Below are 7,652 nucleotides of genomic sequence, written 5' to 3'. Positions count from 1 at the left end.
GCAGGTAGGAGAGCCGCCTGTCCCCCTGCCATCCAGCCCTGCCGGTGGAAAGGCCTGGGGTCTCCCTCCCTGGGGTCCCAGCCCCTGTTTGCACCTGCTGCTGGTCCCCTCTCATCAGGACCCCCAGCCTCTCCCTCTCCCCTCATTTCTGTCTGCCTCCTCCTGCACTGAGGGCAGCTTCTAAACACCATGTTCCTGTCTTTATCTGGAATTACTCAACTGTAAAATGCACCCTGCTGGCCAACTGTGACACTAGGGAGTGTGGCAATCTTCATTCATTTGTTTAGTCCACAAACATGTATTGGGCAACCACTCCCTGCTAAGGTAAGGTTTTCTGAAGCTTTCCCTCCACAAAGGGAGACTGCAAAGGCTATCATGTTCACAACTAAGGGACACTGTCTGGGTAAATGAGCCACCATGGCTTGGAGTTGAGGGCTCAGACAGCCGTGGTGGAACTCCAGCTCCACCACTTCTGCCTTGAGCAAGTGAGTTATTAGCCACTGTTTCCTCCTCAAAAGGCAAAGGGGCCAACTGCCTCACTGCAGAATTTGCAGTACTACCTGGGATCAAATCCTTACTCTGTCATTCACTAGCTGTGTGACGTCAGGGGGAATTATTTGACTTCTCTGGGCCTCAGTTTCCTCTTCTGCAAAATGGAGATAATGATAGTATCTATGTCAAAGGGCTGTTGAGAGAATTAAGTAAATTCATAGATGTGAAGCCTTAGAACAATGCCTGGCATGTTGGAAATGCTATAGAAATGTTTGTGATGACTACTGTCTGAACTTTAATACTCTGCATTAGCTGTATTGCTTTATCATGTTCTTTCATCTTGATACATGGATATCCCTAAATCCAATTAAGCTTCTCTACCACAGATAACTGCTCCCTGTATCCAACTCATTATGCTAGCATTAAGAAACTCTGAATAGCAGGAAAAAGGAATCAAAGAAATGTGGATGCTATTTTACCTAAGCAGCACTTCAGTAGTAAGTTTCTAGAGATTTGATTACTGCAATCCTGAAAAGCCTATATCCACTAAATCAGACTTCTCTTGGAAAAAGAGCCACAGCTACTCAGAAAACACCTATACCCACACCTTGAGTCTTTCTCATTCTCCAACAGCTTCTTGGGAAGTGTACCCAATAAAGAGCTACCCCTCCCCAAGCCTTATTGAAACTTGCCCTTCAGCAACCTGCAACCTGACTGCGCCCTGGATTTTCTTAACGCCTGAATTTGATACACATAAGAAATCTTAAATTCCAATACCCCACCTTCTGACCACGACCTTCCAGCTCTCCCTTACTGTAGTCATCTCTGCCCTTGGACCCAACCTCCAGTCAGTCCCGTTTCCCCTCCACTTCCCACCAGCTTTTTCACTTACTTTCCTAGGAAGCCGGAGCCCTAGTTGCTCACCTGAACCGCTCTTTCTTAAGCACTTTGAAATTCCTTTGCAACCCTAAGCCTATGCCTACATTTGGAGTAAAACCCATCCCCTGGGTCAACACAGCAAACCGCCATGACTATCCACCCAGGCAAAAGACTCTGCTATGGAAGGTCCTGTGACCGTGTAGGTGAATGGTATCACCCTTTTACTCACCCATCCCCTCGGTGATTTACAAAACCTTCATCCCTCCTTAAGGACTTTCTCATCATTAATCTGCTCTAATACTCAGAGGAGGACCTTACCTCCTACATCTCTGAGAAGACTGGAGCCCTCAGATGTGAACCACCTTAACTTTCTGCCCTCCTGCATTCATTCAGTCAACAAATGTTTCTTGAACACCTGTTCTGTCTCAAGCTCTATACCAGGTGCTGAGGATGAAATAGATAAGATACATTCTGTGTCTTCATGGTGCTTACGGTCTAGTGATGGATACAGACTTATAAAGAAGACTAATAAGATATCCAACTGCCCCCCTGTAAAGCTAGGGCTTACAGACCCCTTGAGTCTGTTGCACAGATTGGGTTACAAACCCTCCACACGCAGGTCTGTGAGCTAGGTAATAGAAAAAAAGGTTCTAGGAGCCGTAGGTATAGAGAAATGAATGGGTTTTATTCAGATCTAGGAGCAACTATCCTAGTGGCTTCTCTGAGAGTTCTGAGAAGCACTGTGGATCAGAGCTGTGCGTCCTTTATACCTAAGTCCACAACCCTGGACACCTGGGTGCCCATACACAACTTACACTAAGTAGTAACAAGGAACACCTGAGGATATTTACAGCAAACGCTCAGCAAGGTTCCGAACATTGGAGGGGCCCTGACATTTTCCTACTTTTCCCAACAATCCACCCCTTCGGGGTCCCTTGCCGTACAATCTGTGTATTCAGAATCTTCTGTAATGTTCCCTTAGCAAGGGTAAATGACCCTTACATTCATACAACCTATCGTCTGTCCAATATGCCTTAAGGCTTGTCCTTAAGGTTTGTCCTATAGTTTTATTCTTTCGATTATTAGCTGCACGTGTCTGGTTAGTAGTCATCGTTAGTATGAAGTTCAGTGTATATTCAATAAGCCAACACATTGGTCACACGAACGCATGTCTGTATCCAGTTGACTCTGGTGCCCGCAGCCAGAACACTATGGGTGAAAAGACAGAAGGGTTGTTGGTACCAATAGGGGGAGTTCTCGCCCCTCTGGTAAGATACATGCTAGTTTGCCATCCTGGGAAAGGATGGTTGCAGGAATAGGTATCTTACCTGGTTTATGATACCATAAATTATCTGCTAGTACTGTTGGATCTGTAGGTTCTATATGTAACAGTACAGGGGAACTCATAATTGGCCATAATGATAATACAAATGTGTCCTTTGGAATAGAGTGCTTACCCATTCCAGGCCATGTTACCTTTACTCGAGGAGGCCAAGTAAGTACTTGTCACCCAAGGTGAAATTTGCAAGTCTTCTTCTAATCCTTTTCCCCAAGGCCCTATTAGGCCTACCCAGCATATATGGGGGGCTTCTAATTTCCAAGGCCATTTCCACTGTATTGTCTGTCCCTGTTGTAAACATGTTGGGGCTGGTAAGAGAATATTTCCATTCTTGCCATATCCTGGCTTCAAGAGCTCATCTCTAGTAGTGACTTGCAGTTGTATAGGTGCTGCAGCCCTATGCAACAGAGCTTCCACTATAGAGGGCCCACCCTTGCGGGGTCTCTCATTTAGAATCCTGACTGTAGGCCATAACTGCCGTGTCCACCCCTTCAGGGATGGGGGTTGGGCAGATAGCCTTAGCCCCCTTTTTAAAAGACCATTGTATCACTCAATCATCTCTGCTGCCTGGGGATGATATGGCATATGTAACTTCCACTGAACAGACAACTGGGAAGCCCACTTCTGAACCTCATGTCCAGTAAAGTGGGTTCCATTGTCACTCTCTATGACTAAAGGCCAGCCATACATGGCCGTAAGGCTATTGAATGCCTTCACAATGTTTACCTGGTCTGGGGCCTTACAAGGCCGTACAAACAGAAGACCAATTGCTGTATCAACAGCAGTGAAGATGTATCTGAATTTCTCCGACCTCGGCAGTGGTCTGACAAAGTCCACTTGCCATCGAGTCAGGGGCACCCTTCCTCAAGTTATTTGACCATCTGTATGGGGCACCTGCCGGGGGTGTGGACTCTCTTGAGCACATACTGGACAAGCATGACAGGCATTTACTACATCTTCCCATTTTATAGGCAAGGCCCATCTTTGAGCCGCCATCCACATGGTTTTGCTGCCAGCATGCTGCATTCGTCGATGGAACCATTGGGCTACGTCAGCAGCTGGGGCTCTCTCCAGCCATCTTACCTTAGCCAAGGCATCAGCTTCATCATTTCCTGGACTGGCTAGGGGGAAATGTCCTGTGACATGAAAAAGGGTTACTTCTTTCTCATGCCCCAATTCCCATAACTCTTGCCACATGGCTTGTCCCCACAGGGGTTGGTGGCCTACCATCCACCGTTGATATTTCCAAGTAGAAATCCAAAGGGTTAAACCTTTGTACACAGCTCAGCTGTCAATACAGATGGTTAATGGCCCAGGCTCATTTTTCATCATTATCCAAACAACTCTCAATTCTACCTATTGACTGCTTTGCCCTGTGCCATTTTCATACCATATAGTATCTGTTAAGGGCTGGACAGCAACAACTGTCCATGATGCTGAGGGTCCCATGCTAGAGCCATCTGTATACCAAGCTTGCTCTGTGATAGGTCCCTGTTCCTCATGGAAAGGTGTAGCCTCCACCTCCATGGGTAGGGGTTATGTCAAAGTTTCCTCCACAACCTCTACTGGGCCTAGCACAGTTTGCAACTCTTTGGACAGAGGACTCATTGACACAGTGCTCCTTTGTTCTATATATGCTCCCCATTTAGACAGAGTAGGAGTCTGTGCTACACCTGTTTTAGAGTTGGTTGCCCATGTGTGCAGCCAACCTAATATGGGATATGTTGTCCTTACTAGGACTTTAGCAGTTCCTGTAGCCATCAAGGCAGAATATACAGCTACTAGCTGTTTTTCTGTTAGAGAATAGCATACTTCAGCCCCCTTCCAGAACTGAGACCAGAATCCTACAGGTGTTTGGAACCGGTCTTGTCTCTGCCACAAACCCCATCCTAAACCCTCTTGGGGGATATGTACGTCTAACTCAAAAGGTTTAGTGGGATCAGCCACTTGTAAAGCCTGTACTTGCTGTATTGCCCTTTTTGTAGCCCGGTAAGCCTGTTCTACTTCCTCAGTCCAAACCCAGGGGGCTCCTTTCTTTGTTAATGCATACAGTGTGTGTGCCATTTGAGCCTTATGGGGTACAAAAGCTCTCTAATACCCCAGAAGTCCCAAAAATGTCTGTAGCTGAGCTACAGTTGTGGGTTGAGGGTATGCCTGTATCTTGTCTACAATAGCTTCTGGGATGACCCTCGTCTTACCCAACCAGACCACTCCTAAGAATTTGACTGACAGCCCAGGTCCTGTACTTGGGCTGTGTTTACAGCCCACCCACATTATTCCAAATGGCTTAGCAATGTTGGAGCTGCCTGGGTTAAATCTGTAAGAGAATCAGAGGTTAACAACACATCATCGATGTAGTGAAACATTGTAACCATGCTTGGCTTTGTCCACTTGGCTAGGTCCCCAGCCACTAAACCATGACAAATGGTTGGGCTCTGCAGATAACCTTGGGGCAATACTTGAAAGGTCCACTGTCTCCCTTCCCAGGTGAAGGCAAACTGATCTTGGCTATCGGCCGAGATTGGAATAGAGAAGAAAGCATTTGCAAGGTCCAATACATAATGATAAGTCCCCAGCTGATCCATCAAGTTGTGAACCGAAGGCACAGCTGCATGCAGAGGAGGCACTACTTTGTTTAGTTCTCAATAGTCTACAGTCATTCTCCAGGTACCATCAGGTTTTTTCACTGACTATAGCAGAGCATTAAATGGGCTATGAACTGGACGAATAATGCCAATTTTTTCTAATTCCAATATAGTGGCACTTATCTCTGCATGTCCTCCCGGCAGGTGATACTGCTTTACATTAACCACACATCTTGGCTGGGGTAACACCTGTGGGTCATGTTTAGCATATCCCCATAACACAGGCTTTATTGTCCGTAGCCATAGCTGAAACTCTCCAACTGTTGTTTGCAGGTGCAAGCCATAAAGTACATCCATACCCAAGACGTACTCAGCTACTGGGGGTATATATACAGTATACACACGAGGGGACAATCATCCTATGCTTAATGGCAGTGACACAGCTTTGACTTCAATAGTATGTCCTTCATATCCATCTATATGAACTGTGGCCCCTGGAAACTTATCTGGATTGCCATGTATCAGGCTACATTCTTCGCCTGTATCTGCCAATGCCAAAACACATTGCACATTAGTCCTTGACCAGTGTATTGCCAATTCAATGTGAGGCCTGCAGTCCTTGCCTGCCCTCAAAAGACCAGTACCTTGGCCTGCTCCCTAATCAAACTGAACATTTCATCCGCCTCCTCAGAAGCAATCAAAAAATCCTTTAAGTCCACCAAGCACACTTTGCTACCTGTTTCTGGACGTTTAGTGAAATGCTGTTCAGGGTGCAATTGCTGCCACAAGGCAAACAGGACCACATTTGGCTGCCGGTCAATTTTCTTGCTATCAACCCCTGCTACAAACAAGTCAAGCCACATCTGCTTATGGCTAGTCTTGCTTGGTCCCCTCAGGATAAGATCCTGATCATTTCTTAGGGGTTGGGTCTTAGCCACCTTCCGGACCTCTTTTACTTGTCTTCTATCCTCTACTTCACCCAGCCTGGCTATCATGGTCGTTACTTCATGTATAGGATGACCAATGTATGGGGCCAGTATGGCCATCAGTGACCCAAAGGATGTTGGTGGGGCACTTTGCAGCACTATGTCTCTCATGCTGCCTGTAAAATTTTCATCGTCCAGGCCATGGCTGTTCACATTTAAACATGGACTGCCGCATCCCCTGCTCCCAAATTATTTGAACCAAGTCAGTATATGTTTGCCATTTACTCACAGCCTTGGGCAGTTCCCCATCATTTGCCCACACGGTACGGGCAGCTGCATTCACCCATTCCATTAAGGAGTGATTACCTGGCCCTTGTGTGTATCTGTGGCTATTCTGCAGCCGCTGCCTCAGGGACGGGTACATGGTAACAGAGGCCAGTTTTTCCATCTCCTCACCAGAGCACATCACACTCTCCACCCCTAGGTCCCATAACCACAGCAGCCACACAGCTAGGGGCTCCCCTGTTTCTGCTGGAACTGTCTCCCTAAATCAACTAATTCAACCTGGGTATATGGGACATAGGTAGTGAATTCAGTTACCTGTGGATCACCTGCCGGTTGTTCACCTGGTCCTATAGGCTGCTCGTGTTTCAGTTTCTGGTGCACAACAGGTCATGCCTGGAGGCGCAAAGTCTCCTCCAACTCACCACTGGGTTTGTTGTTCTTCCAGGTGTGAGAGGCAGGGGTGCCAATTCGCAGCACATCATCCTCCAGACAGATTATCCGTGCTTCCAACAGCTCTGCTTTCTGCTTTAAATCTCGATCTGTTTGTAGCATAGTGAGCAGTAGCCAGGCTCCAGTCAGCAGAAAAGTGGCCACCAGGCACCATATGCTCAAGGATAGCCATATTTCCTCACCCTCCCAAGGGGCTCTCCAAGGCCGCACTGCTTCATGGAGTGCCTGGTCTATGCTGACTTGCAGTATAGTAAGCAGCAACCAGACCCTGGTCAACAGGAAAGTGGCCAGAGGGCACAACATATTCAGGAGTAGCCACATTTCCTCCCTCTCTGAGGGTATTTTGGCTTCTGTACCTGCTCAAATATCCTGCCGACTACACCAATTGTAAAGCTAGGGCTTACAGACCCCTCAAGTCTGTTACATAGATTGAGTTACAAACCCTCCACACATAGGTCTGTGAGCTAGGTAATAGAAAAAAAAAGGTTCTAGGAGCCGTAGGTATAGAAAAATGAATGGGTTTTATTCAGATCTAGGAGCAACTATCCTAATGGCTTCTCTGAGAGTTCTGAGAAGCACTGTGGATCAGAGCTGTGCATCCTTTATACCTAAGTCCACAACCCTGGACACCTGGGTGCCCATACACAACTTACACTAAGTAGTAACAAGGAACACCTGAGGATATTTACAGCAAAT

The sequence above is a fragment of the Cynocephalus volans genome, chromosome 12 (assembly GCF_027409185.1).
Source record: "Cynocephalus volans isolate mCynVol1 chromosome 12, mCynVol1.pri, whole genome shotgun sequence".
NCBI classification, from domain to species: Eukaryota; Metazoa; Chordata; class Mammalia; order Dermoptera; family Cynocephalidae; genus Cynocephalus; species Cynocephalus volans.
This window is presented reverse-complemented; position numbering follows the sequence as displayed.